Source organism: Myotis yumanensis, unplaced genomic scaffold (genome assembly GCF_028538775.1).
Source record: "Myotis yumanensis isolate MYYU_CA2020_CCGP unplaced genomic scaffold, mMyoYum1.0.hap1 SCAF_8, whole genome shotgun sequence".
In the NCBI taxonomy this organism is placed as follows: Eukaryota; Metazoa; Chordata; class Mammalia; order Chiroptera; family Vespertilionidae; genus Myotis; species Myotis yumanensis.
In genome coordinates this window covers 11,801,543-11,814,944 of record NW_027223759.1, presented here as the reverse complement: position 1 = coordinate 11,814,944, position 13,402 = coordinate 11,801,543, and the positions used below count along the sequence as shown (strand labels likewise).

The following is a 13,402-nucleotide window of genomic DNA, read 5'->3' as shown; positions in this document are numbered from 1 at the left end:
CTCTTGATCTGAGTGATTCCCACCAATGCAAATTCTGACCTACCTCTTTTGTTCAGTTTAAGAAGAAAAAGTAAAAAAGATATATTAGTGCATGGTGCTGGATCAGTCACTGTCCTGATTTTATCTCTGCCTTTTCCATTCTTTTAAATTAGATTTTTCATTTTTCTTAAGGTTTCATGTTTCTTCATTTGATCATGCAGCATCAATAATTTCTCTACATTTGCAGCTAGTCAGGCTGTAGAATATATCAACTATATTTTTAATGGTACACATGAAATTGTACTATAATATCCCAAAGGCAGAAGATTGATTCTATTAAATTACAAATAAATGTAGAACATTCAGGGATGCTGGAATTACAACCAATGGTACGTTGTCTGACATATGGAATGGAATGTTTTCTCGATAGCTAAAAATTGCTTTTATTGTCTGAATATCATAAAGGAGTTTTAGGTTGTGTTTAAAGTAAGGTAATAGAGTGAAACACACATTTTAAAGAAAATATTATGTTATATTATATACTAACCATGTTCTAGGAAAATTTTCCTCTTTGCAGGTATCCTGCTTCTGAGAATTTGCCTTGACCCATGGTCCAGCTGAACCAGTGCAATAATGAGTTGCAAAGATCTCAAATTAACATCTATTAGCCCTTTATGTTTACAGCAGTGCTTTCATATAATTACATCATTTGGATCCTGGTTATGACCACACAAGGAATATGACTCTCAGCACCTTACCTATTATGCATATGGTCCTTTGTCCCCAGGGGGCTGAATAGGAAGAAAACTAACACTATTGAATGCCTCCTATTAGACTCATTGCTAAGAGCTCCTCTTTAAAATCTTCTTATATCTTTTTTGTTACCAGAAGATGTAAATGTGCTGAACATGAAGCATTTCCCATTTTCATCAATAACCACCAGTCAAATTGGGAAGTCCTGAGAAAAGGAGCAGGACGAAAATGAAATAAACCTCCAGATACAGTGGAAAAGGTAAAAGCAAAGTCACCCTAATCGTGGAGTATATTTATGTTTCCCAACAGATGCCTGGGAATATCCTTGCCTAAAGCCCTCCTTTCCCCTGGTCACATTCACAGAGCACAACAGCCTATGTGCACTCTTGCGCAGATAACCAAACCATAACGCCTGGAGCAAACACAGTCACTGTGAACGCCTTGCCCATATGCTCACCCAGGGCTCACTGACAGTCCCCTCCTGGGAGATTTCCTGCATCTCCTGGCCTGCGGGGGTCTGCTGCTCCTCAGACACGGAGCCAGTGCCTGGGCCTCATTGAAAATGCTGGACAGTTAAAGCCCCCATGTGCGACCGTCAACCAAGGAGTGGTGGGCTGTGGGGGAGGAGTTTCCTTGGTTCATCAGAGAAGCAGATGCTAAGGCGGGGGATTGAAAAGGGAAATGACCTGTGAAAGGACATAGGAAGGGGCCAGGAAAGCTGGGAGAACGGTGAGACCCCGATGCAAGTATGACCTGGGGAAATCCCTGACCAGGAATTTGGTGGGTGCATCCTACATGGTGGGAGCACCGTCAGGAAGTCCTCACGCCGAAGTCTCCCAGAAAGGAGTCCACGTGGCTCAGGAACAGGTCCGCCTCCGTATCCCCGCCACACCAGGTTATTAGAGGGAGCAGCCCGTGGGAGGAGTGGTCTCGGCATACATGTGGCCAGGAATTTCTCTGCACTGGCCCTGGGCCCTCAGCCAATCAGCTCCCTGAGTAGCTGGTCTGCCAGGTGCATTCTCCTGGCTGCCAGGGTGGATTAAAAGCAGCTCTTTGAAGGGACAGTTTTGAAGTGTGTCCCACCCAGTTGGTTCCTCAATGGACAGGTATGAGGTAATGTAGCCTTGAGTTTCATTTCTGATGATTAGTGATATTAGCATCTTTTCATATGCCTTTTGGCCATTTATATGGTGGAGAAGTGTCTATTTGGGTCTTTTGCCCATTCTTTAACTGGGTTATTTGGGTTTGTTTCCTTTTTTTGCTTTTGAGTTGTAGGAGTTCCCTATATATTTTAAACAATAACCCGTTATCAGATATATGGTTTGCCGATGTTTTCTCCCATTCCCTAACACAGTGCTTTTCCATGACATTTAGTTACTGAGTTCTGTCTACCTTGAAGCAGGTCCTTAGCCGTGGCTAACTTGGGGAGCCATGTTTATGCTCAAACGGGGATGCTTAGTGATGTTGAGTGGGTTATTTCTTATTAGTGGGCCCCAAACACACCACTAACGCGTACTCCTCTCCTGAATTCTACCATCTCCCTGATTCCAATTCCTGAGCGTTATCTAACAAGGTTGGAGTAGACCTTAACAAAATGTTTCTTTAAAATCTTTGCTTAGAATTGTTCTTTCTCATCCAATGACATGAGAATGTGGTTAATTAGGGCTAACACAATTAGGTCAAAGTATCTGCAGAAATTCTGTACTTTATCTCTGAGAGCTTCACGCGGCTTAAGTGTATTTTTCCTGCTAATTGAACACAGACCAGGGTAGCCAGGACAGAAGCATTTGACTTTCACACCAGGCCTATCCCCTAAGCCCAGGAGATCACCTACATTCCCACTCTGGCAGAATAGAATGAATTTTCAAGTTAGTTCTGCCTCATTGAACCCTTTATTAGAAAAAATCATAAATCAGGTGGTGAGAGTAGGGCTCTAGGCCCTGACTTCTCAGGTGAAGTCCCCAAGTAGATTTGCCTTAAAGTTGCTATGGCAACAGGGATGATGTGCTGCACTGTATACCTACCTATTCAGTGACGCCACAGTGAGGACACCCAGGCACATCTCAGCTCCTGTTCTGTGGCATAGACTGAGTCAGACGGAGCCAGCATTGTATTTTGTGCATCTCATTCTTGCACACTGACCTCCTGCCCCCTTCCCACAGCTGCTACTCTTACCACAAATGAGTGTCATTGAGGTAGGAACTCCCCATCTCCTTTCTTAGATTTGTGGGCCTCCAGGTATTATCATCTGGATGACACTCTCACAATCCTCTTGGTAAACTCTCAATCCTAACTCCTCTCTGTTTGTTTATTCAATTTCAACCCCACATTACAATGGGGAGCATGTTATGGTATTACCGAGGTCTTAGTATTCAAGATAAATGCCAATTCCTATTACTATTTTTTTCATACACATAAATATATTCCAACATTAAAATTAGGTAGAATGTTATGTTAAGGTAAAAGAAAATTATCCCTAAGAAAAGACATTCTGTACCTTTATACTATCATTTATATATATTCACACACCAGTACTGGTCTGGGAATTGGTATGTAGGAACTAATATAAAATAGCATCAATAATGAACACTTACTGTGTGTTTGCTATGTGCCGGGCACTGTTCCATTGCTGTACAAGCATTATCTCATTTAATCCCCACAATAACACTTGAGGTAAGTACTGTTACTGTTTCCATTTTACAGGGGAGTAAACTGAGGCCGTGAAAATAAGTAGCTTGTTCTAGATGATGCAGTCAGGATTCAAACTCTGCGCTTGAACTCCAGGGCCAGCATCTTTAACACCTCTGTTTTACTGCAGTGGTTCCCAGAGCATAGTCAGGAGCCAGCTGCATCAGCAAAACTTGGGAACTCATTGAAAATGCAAAATTTTGGGTCCTACTCTAGACCTACTGAATCAGAAATAGGAGGTGGGGGCCCAGCTACCTGTGTTTTAGCAATGTGGGGTTCTGAGGCATGTTGAAATGTGAGAACTTTCACAGTATGCCATTCTAAGATATACACAACATAAATACACTATTATTTATTTTCTATCTCTTTAAAAAAATATTGTATATCCCTTAAGAATAGGATGACATCAAGCTCTTTAACATTTATCTTCTATAGTATAGGTCGCATTGTGGACCTCCATAAATACTTATTAAATTGAAAAGGAAATGCTACTGTCTGTCTTTGATGACTTAATTTAATTGTCTGTAAAGATGAGATGCCAGGTTAGAGAACTTTTTGAGATTCTTTGTAGCTCTGGCAATCCCTAACATTGTAACTGTCTTTTGTTGTGTGTATTTGTGATAATCAGGAATTACACGAATATAAAACTAATACAGCATTTTGCTTGCATGTGCGATAATCGTTAAAAACACAGCATGCATCGTAGCAACATATGGCATTTAAAAATAAGCTTTTCATTTATGCCAGGAGACGCAGAGCTCATTTTGTTTTGCCAGAGAGTATGTGATATTGGTAAGTAAAGGTTTGAAGAAAGTGTCTTTCTTTAGAATACATTTGAAAGATTTCTTTCTCTTACGCACAGCATTGGCGCTGCATCTCTGTCACAGGTGCATCTCAACAAGACGATTCTCTCAACTACTCATACAGGAAAGTCCTCTAGAAATAACAGTATCACCATTATTAGTGATCATGTGGAACAGAAAACCTGCAGTCCCACAACTGAAGTACCCGGCATGTGATCGACTCTAGATATTACATGTGATCGAGCACTAACAATATGCTTTGAAAAATATCAAAATTATAATTATAAAAAAGAATTTGAAGTGGTACGGATATTCTGCAGTTGTTACCAAGGGTTCAATTGAAGACTTCCTTCATTTCACTATCTCAAGGATGACATTATATGTTCATTACTGAAAAGAGACAGAGAAACAAATTTGATGCTCATTTTTAATTTCTTTGCCAATAACAAAATCAGGCTGAGATCTTATACAGAATTTGTTAGATTACTAAGATTTTTATAATGTCTATTTACAGAGTTCCAAAGGGTACTTTACTATTAATACTGCACTCCCAGATGTCTTTATTATTATTTGCTAAATGTAATTGGCAATATACACTCAAAATGTTCTCTCCATTTACAATTTCTCACGCATTTTTTTTTTTTGCAGAGGTTATGTCTACATGAAGAAATGTGCTAAGAAGACTATAAATTTCTAAAACTTTTCTATCACCTCAAGCAGAAACTCTGTAACCAGTAAGCACTAACTCTCCATCTCCCCCACCCCCATCCCCCGATAACATTTATTCTACTTCCTGCCTCTATACATTTGCCTATTCTAGATATCTCATATATGTGGGATCATGCAATATTTTCCTTTTGTGTCTGGCTTATTTTACTTAGAATAATGCTTCCAAGGATCATCCAGCTTATAGCATGTACTGAAATTTCTTTCCTTTTTATGGCTGAATAGTATTTCATTGTATGTATATACCACATTTAGTTTATATCTTTACTTGCTGATAGACATGTGAGTTGTTTTCTACATTTGACTATTGTGAATCTACTGCTATCAACATTCAATCCTAGTTATATATTAGAACAACATATGGAACATACTGCTGCCTGGGCCTCACCTCAAATCAACCAAATTAGACATTCTGGGGATGGGATGCAGTCATGGTTGTGTGTCTTTGAACCTCCCAAGTGATTCTATTGCGTGGCCAGGGCTTCAAACCACTGATTTACAGGCACATCTCATTTTATTGTGCTTCGCTAATATTGCATTTTTTACAAATTGAAGGTAAGACCCTCCTCCACCAGCAAAAAGATTCTGACTCACTTTATTGTGATACTTGCTTTACTGAAGTGGTCTAAAAACAAACCTGCAATATCTCTGAGGTATGCCTGTACAGAGGACAAATGAAGTCCAAGTGTGGGTGCAATTTCTTTAAGGGTTGTTTCTTAAGACAGTGTGTAGGATTTAGTGTGTAGAAGCGTCACGTGGAGGGCTTGTTGCAAAGACCTACTTTCCGTCCTCAGACTAGGAGAGTTTGGTTCACTAGGTCTTGGAGAAGACTTAGGAATCCCATTTGTAAACAAGATACCCTTCGGGGGATTCTAAAGTTGGTGGCCTAGAACCCCACTTTGAGGAACGTTGACTTCAAGACTGTTTAGCCTGGCATAGAGAACTGCACATCTTTGTTACATTCTGATTACCATGCCATCTTTGCATCTTTAATTGCAAGAAGCCATTTGTCATAGGACAAACTCAGGGAGAGCACAGAGATGGCTAAGAAAATGCTCTTCACTTTTACACAGAAATAATTCAGGACCAATCAGAACATCAGCTATATCATCTATAATAATAAAAGCATAATATGCTAATTAGACCGGCATCTTTCCGGACATCCTTCCTTCTGGACAAAGCTGCAGCAGAGGTGGCCGCTGCAGCAGCAGGAGCCAAGGCCCTTGCACAAATTTCGTGCATCAGGCCTCTAGTGCCTAATAAAAGGGTCATGTACCCAGCAGAGCAGAGCTAAGTTAAGGATTCTGGTACTCCCTTCCCACTGGCTCATTTGTGAGTTCTGTCTCCTATTCTAGTAATCAGTTCTGATAGCTGAAAGATTTTATAGTTAGACTGTATCGACCAGTGACTTTTTATAAAAGAGGTGTTAAAATGCTTACAAAATCAATGAAAATTTTAAAATGCTTAAGCATCAGTGTCTTATGTTTTTCTGACTCCCATTTTGTGCTTATGCTACAAATGCATATAAGATAGTGACTTTCATTAAGTTGTGCCTGGATTCATTTAGCTGATGTTTACTTTGTAGGATAATATTTTAGATCATGAAATTTTAATTCTGAAATACATATAATGCGCACACACATTCAACTTTTTTAGAACTAAAACATATTTATATGCTTTGTTGTCTCCAGTCACACTTCCAGGGGTGTTGATCAATTTCTTCACACCTAGATGCCAACATAATGGAGTGACAATGCATTTTTCACATCCTCAGTTTCGCTACAATAAAAAAGCTTTCAGACTATCCCAACTTTCTACTCCGGTTACTCCTGGAAAGGTTATTGGTATCTGATATGTCAGACATGAGGAAAGTTCTGTCTTCCCACGCATGGACAGAAATGCACTTCACTTACGTGTAAAATTATGAAGGATGTAATTTTGCGCTCAACTTCGATTATAATAATTCTTTCACTTAATATGCCCTGTTTCTTCTTTGCTTGGCCCCTTAAGTCTGACAGCCTTCTCTTCCCATAATAGAACAAATAGAATTTTGCCAAAATATGGCTTGGAGGGGAACGAGGAGTTACTCCTTTCTTATTTGTGTTATTCTCTAAGTTTAACTTCTATATTTTGACAGCTTTCCAAAAAGTGTTCTTAAGACTTTGCAGTGTCCCAAGAGTGACAAATTCATGGCAAATTTTGACTGTTTTGTCAAAGCTGGTCAAACAGCACAAAGTTTCCTTTCTGAAGACCTCCTGGAGCTGACACCTGACAGCTTGTTTGGGTAAGTGTCTGTGATCAGGCCTCTTCCTTTGGTTCCTGAGGTCAAGATACCATATATTCTGGGTCTGGGGCTTTAGTCTTGGTCTAAGAATCCAGAGGAACTCTTCTATGTTCCTGGCTGGGCCCAAGAGAGCTTAAAACTTGAGGTGGATAGGTAGGTTATATTTTAGTATTAAAACCTACAGAGGACCTGGCCCTCTGAAAGCATCTTCTGGGTGAATCTTATCGAGATGATGATGGAACCCAAGCCTCTCTTGAGAGGAATGAGGAATGAACTGTGAATGTTTAGAGAGAAGAAAGGTTCAGTAGGGGACCTATTATTTATCTTCAAGGACTAGGAAGATTTCCAGGTCTTACTGTGGATGTGATGAGAACAGCACCCTGGTTCTCTGGGTCATGACAGCATCCTCAGCCCCTTGAGCTGATGTTAATTGATTTTAATGACTCGTAAATGGGCCTGTTCTCTGGGACTGAGGAGCAAGGTTGCCATTCAGCTCTTTCCCTGGAGCTCAGCCAGCAGCTCTCACTCAGCTCCAGCATCATGATCTTGGCATTTGGTGGCAAACAATCCCATCCTGTAAAAGTCTTACAGTTTAAAGCAAGAGGCAAGGTTTTTACTTCACTTTCCTAATGGGAGCTTGTTGTCAAAACAATACATGCTGAAAAAGTATTACATTTTAAACTAATAAGACCATGGAAAACATATCTACCCAGTGGGGGTCCCCAGCAAAAGTTTCAGTATAAGCTGGCCTCACAGTTCCAGCAGGTCTCCAGCAGATTCAATGACCTTTTGTAGGGCTCCTTGCAACCCACGGGGTGCTTGGTGGATGTTTACACCACCAGGCTTGTCAAATTATTGCCACTCTGTGGATGTAATGAATGATACAACAATAACAAAAAAATTGTTTAAATACTATTAGTAGAAAAATAGCACTATACATTTCTGTGGAGGCCACATCTTTGCTGGAAGAAGCAACTCCTTGAGTCCCAGCTGATGCTAATGGGAAAGCACTTTGGCTGCACATCATCCTGAATGTTTATTCTCAGGTTCAAAGTTATTATGTGGCCTGAGACTTTCATAGTCTGTAAGTGTTGGCCTGAGGGGTGCTCACCAATTAACTAACCTTCTTGTGTCTGTTAGAACTTCTCGTGCAAACTCAACAGGTTTTATTACAAGTGATTGTGACTTGCTGTAGTCTTCTTGTCACTCAGCCAGAAGCCTGCAAAGGGAGAGAACCTTAATGGTTCACCTCTATCTAACTGGCTTTCAGGGTTGCAGGTCCAAAAAGTAGATCTTGTTATTTCCTCAGAGAGAGTATTACTAATCAAAATTGTAGCCAAATCATATATGCATCAGAGATTAATTTTCATGAAAGCTCAAATCACCTCATCAGACAGAGTGGCAATTGCCTTAGATCAGCTCATCCTGACCCACCAAGTAGATCTATGTGAGAAGGCACTTGATAATCTATGTCATCAAAGCACAATGATAATGTATGATTAATGGCATCAAACAATAATAGCTTAACATCAGCGAATACTTTCTATGACAGATTCTAAAGGCTTTACTCATGACCAACTTCTCTAGTCCTTATGTGTTAGGAAGCATTCTAAATGCTTTCATATATTCACTTATTTCACTATCCATGAGGTAACTATTAGTATCATCATCTCCACTTTACAGATGAGAAAACAAGCCCAGAGGGGTAATAACTTGCCTGAAATCACTGGGAAGTGGTGGAACTAGAATTTGGAAACGGGTTTACGCCCCTTTTTTATCCCAATATACTCTTCTGCTCTGTGGGGATGCATCGAATACACCTGCACCATCTGCGGAATGGGCCCCTCCTTCCAGATGATAACATGAACTCTGAAATGTTACCCCTCACACTCATTTTCCTGATTTTCAATGTCGACACATGTTTTCTTAGATGATGTTAACCTAATTGATTAGCCATTGTCAAGGCCTGATCTTTCTGCTCTTAGCCCGGGCCATACCTTTTAAGGTGACTTTTGTCTGTGTTTGACCTCATCCATCATGTGCTGACTTTATTTGTCTGCCTTTCAGAGGGCTGGGGATGCCCCTCCAAGAGTGTGGCCTACTTGGTATTGCCTACAGATATATTCAAATGTTTTAGGACAATCTACACTCAATGACACACATCAATTAAAATTCAAAAGGGAAGACACAGGAGGGGGAAAATGTGATGAACAAAGTCATTATTGACGTCAAAATATGTTGTCCTGGAATCTTTGCTAATATGATTGGTAAATGTCTCTTTCTTTTCATTTAACTTTTTCAGAGCACCATGCCCAGCATCACACAAGTAGTGAGGAGCAGTTATGGAAATTTGAGAACTACGTAAGAGGTGGAAAAAGAAATGGAGGTACAAACCATGTATAAGCCAAAGAGACAGCTTGTACTTATTTCTTCACTGCTCAGAGAGAAATATTATCCAAGATCAATGGAGTAGGCACTTGCAATGACAGAATTCTGTCAATACCAACTGGTGGAGTGTATTCTATTTGCTTGTCAATGCACTTTTTGATAACCAGAGGCTTTGGCTGTGCATATACAATGGCAAATCAAAAGCTCATTTCAAACAGACCGGGGCTTCCAAACATCTCAATATTTTTCAAAATGTGTGAAAAATAAGGTTTTTTGTTAGTGTCTTTCTCACATTTTATCAGAAAGTTTTAGCATTGTGACAACAATTCCTGAATGTATATCATGTGCCTTAAATGGCTCGCATACATTAAATATTCCACTTGAAGTCTGCATTGCAGGCTGGATTTCGCTTATTCCTGGCATTATGGTACTAATGAGAGTAGCTATAGCTAGATTTTTTAAGTAACTAGAAGTAAAAGGTAAAAGGCAGGTGTTTGGAACACAATTAAACCACTTAAATACCCCCATTAAAAATAGAAATGACTACATTGCAAGTTAGAAGTAATATGCTTTGGAAAAAATGTGCTATTAAATCCATGTTAATAGAACAATTGCAGAGAAGAGTCCACTGGAGCATGGGAGTGACATGTAGTGAGTATACTCTTATTGGCTGATGCCAGCCAGCTTCTGATTTGTTGGGCTCTGTTCTGATTAGTGGGTGTCTTGTTCTGGTTGATTGATTCCTATCAATTGTTAAATATTTAGATTGACTCCTAAAACAATTGTTAAATATTTTGAATATTACCTCTACCTGAAGCCATACTCTAGCATCCGATAGCCAACAAAATCCAAATAGAGAGCTGTTATAAAATAACACATTTCCTAGCAATAAAAGTGCATCCTTGGATGTATTTATTTATTAAATTAAGTACCTTAGAATAAATACCAAAAAGAAAGCAACAGAATGGAAAGCTGCAAAATAATAAAAAACTTATTTATAATAGTAAACAACCATTTACATAGACTTACTATGTGCCAGACACTGTTTTAAGCACTTTGCATATAATACCCCATTTAATTTTCATAGCTCAGATGAGTACTGTTAGTATCATGACTCTACAAATGAGAAAATTGAGGCACAGAGTGACTGAATAACTGGCTGAAGTGTACTGCCTAATAAACTGCAGAGAGTGAATTCAAATCCAGGAATTTGGCTCCAGAGTCATGCTCCCAACTCCTATACTGTCTCTATTACAAAAATATGTACAATTTCATATAAACACATAAGTTAATAAATTTTTTAAAAATTTTTATTGAGTTTATTGGGATAACCAATTGGTTAATAAAATCATGTAGATGTCAGGTGTACAATTCTATAATACATGATGTGTATATTGTATTGTGTGTTCACCATCCAAAGTCAAGTTTCCTTCTATCACCACTTATCCTTCAAGTGCCCATCAGTAGATGAGTGGATAAAAAATCTGTGGTACATTTACACAATGGAATACTAGTTGCCCATAAAAAAGGAACTCTTAACTTTTGCAATGGCCTGGATGGACCTGGAGAGTATTATGCTAAGTGAAATAAGCTAGTCAGAAAAAGACAAACACCATATAATTTTATATGTGGAATCTACTGAACAAAATAAACTAACAAACAAAATAGAGACAGACTCATAGATACCGAGAACAAACTGACAGCTGTCAGAGGGGAGGGGTGTTGTGGGGGCTGGATGAGAGGGTGAAGGGATTAAGCAAAAATCAACAACTCATGGTTAATAAATGTTTAAAAGACAAACAGGGTAGATGAAGAAATAAATCCTATAATAACTACATTAAAAATTGTAGCCTTTTCTGAAATTAGAGAAATACAAATGAAAAGTCATCCAATAAATTTCTCAAGGAAGCAAAATGAGTAAATGTGAGTAAGCGCCATTTTAGAAGGGGTATGAGACAGCAAAACCACTTCCGATGGCTGTTGTCACAGCAAATTGACTGATGTGTTCATTCCGTAAGATAATTTGAAAGCAGCTTATAGGAGCTTATGAACCATAGTTTGTTTGCTTTTCATTTAGGAATTCCAGTTTTGGAAAAATGCCTTAAAAATGACTGTAAAAATAAACAAATAAGTGATATCTTACACAGATGTTTGCATTATTGGTGTATATAAAAGTAAAAATTTGATACTAATTCAGATGCACTATGAAAGGGAAACAGCTAAACAAGCTGTGTTGTGTTAATAACACAGAACATCAAATCGATATTAAAAATAAGAAATGGATAAGCTTTATAATATGTGAGTGAAAAAATGAATCTGAAAATAAAATAGACCCAAAGATCTGATTCACTGATTGAACTATGGAAAAACAGAACAAAAACACCTATAATTGTAATTTGTTTAACGTCTAGAAAAAATATGGATATAGAGGTTGCATTTTTATTACTATGAGTTTGCTTCTTTATTGATCTTATGGTACTTAAATTCTCATTGGCTTGCTCTCTTGTGTATGTAAAAACAAATAAAGAAAATAAGGAAACACACTTCAGACATGCGTCAATTTTATATCTAAATATAATTACTCTACATCTCAGATGTGATCCCATACGGAGTTTCCTGGGAACCTCATCTGATAGAAAACAGTAAGAGAAGGCACAAGAGGGAGAAAAAACGAGAAGTAAATGCGTGTAAGGTCAGGAAACATAGTCTGAGCATTCATCACTCTTGGCTGAAACATACATGCGAGAACAACCCCACCCATAACTAGTCACAAATGGTCTGTCAAAATAAAAAAGTAAAATAGCAGCATATGCTGGGAATTTTGCTGTTTTTATGATAAGCAGAGAGACATTTTCTCTCAAGTCTCCCCTTCCTTCACACTGCGGAGAATCCAGCCCTCTGTGTGCTGTGATTGCAGACTTTTTCTGGGTAAATTTTCGACTTTTTCTCACCCTGCGGAGTGATCTTCAGCATCCAAGCTGAATGTGTCTGTTTGATATTTCAAAAATAACTTGGTTCCCTGGAGCCTCTATTTCCATTCAGCTCCCCTCCCCCACCACTACCACAATTACTGCATGTTCTACATGGAGTCAGATTTGCTTCCATTGGTGTCATGATGAACATTAAAAATAGAGTTTCAGAGGAGAACACAGATACTGCTCCGTGCTGTGCATTTCTCCAAGAAGCACAACACTGCATAATTTCTCAAATGCGACCCTGTTTTCATCTTGCCAGCAATTTGGCAGTTCTCAGTTTTCAAAGGTTGTTGCTCTGAATTTGTTTTCTTGGTAATCTCGCAGCCCATTTGTTCTGCCTAATGCTGAAAATCTATGTAAGATCTTGACCTCCATATGCCATACACCAGTAGATTTACCCTTTCCTTTAAAATTTTTGTCCTACACTAAAAAGGGAAAGAAAAGAAAGCATTTCAGGACTTGTTAAAATGGCATGTGGATTAAATGTTTAAGGGTAAAGCCAAGAGGTCTCAAGCCTTAGGTAGGGTTTAACTATCTGACTTTTGAGAGTAAGAATATCTCTCCAATTTTCTAGGACACACACAAAAGAATTTTTATCCTTGAAAGAAAAGATTCAGTTAATTTACCAGGCCTATTAGGTTGCTCAGAAGGCAATTCCACCTTTATTTTAATGAAGACATAAAAGGGAATAATTATAGGGTCATAAACCAAAACAAACAAACAAACAAAAAGAAAAAAGAAAAAGAAAGAGGGGAAGCCAGCCCTATATACAAAATAGTGTGGAGATAAGTGTTTAAATAAAAAAT

General features: G+C 38.7%; 1 long non-coding RNA gene across 1 annotated transcript; it reads left to right on the top strand.

Annotated features, from left to right (window-relative positions):
• Positions 1 to 878: 878 nt before the first annotated feature.
• Positions 879 to 12,109, top strand: LOC139015519 (uncharacterized). Its single transcript, XR_011472454.1, has 4 exons — positions 879 to 991; positions 4,872 to 4,957; positions 7,087 to 7,233; positions 9,536 to 12,109. It is a non-coding gene; the product is annotated as an uncharacterized lncRNA (long non-coding RNA).
• The last annotated feature ends 1,293 nt before the right edge of the window (positions 12,110 to 13,402 follow it).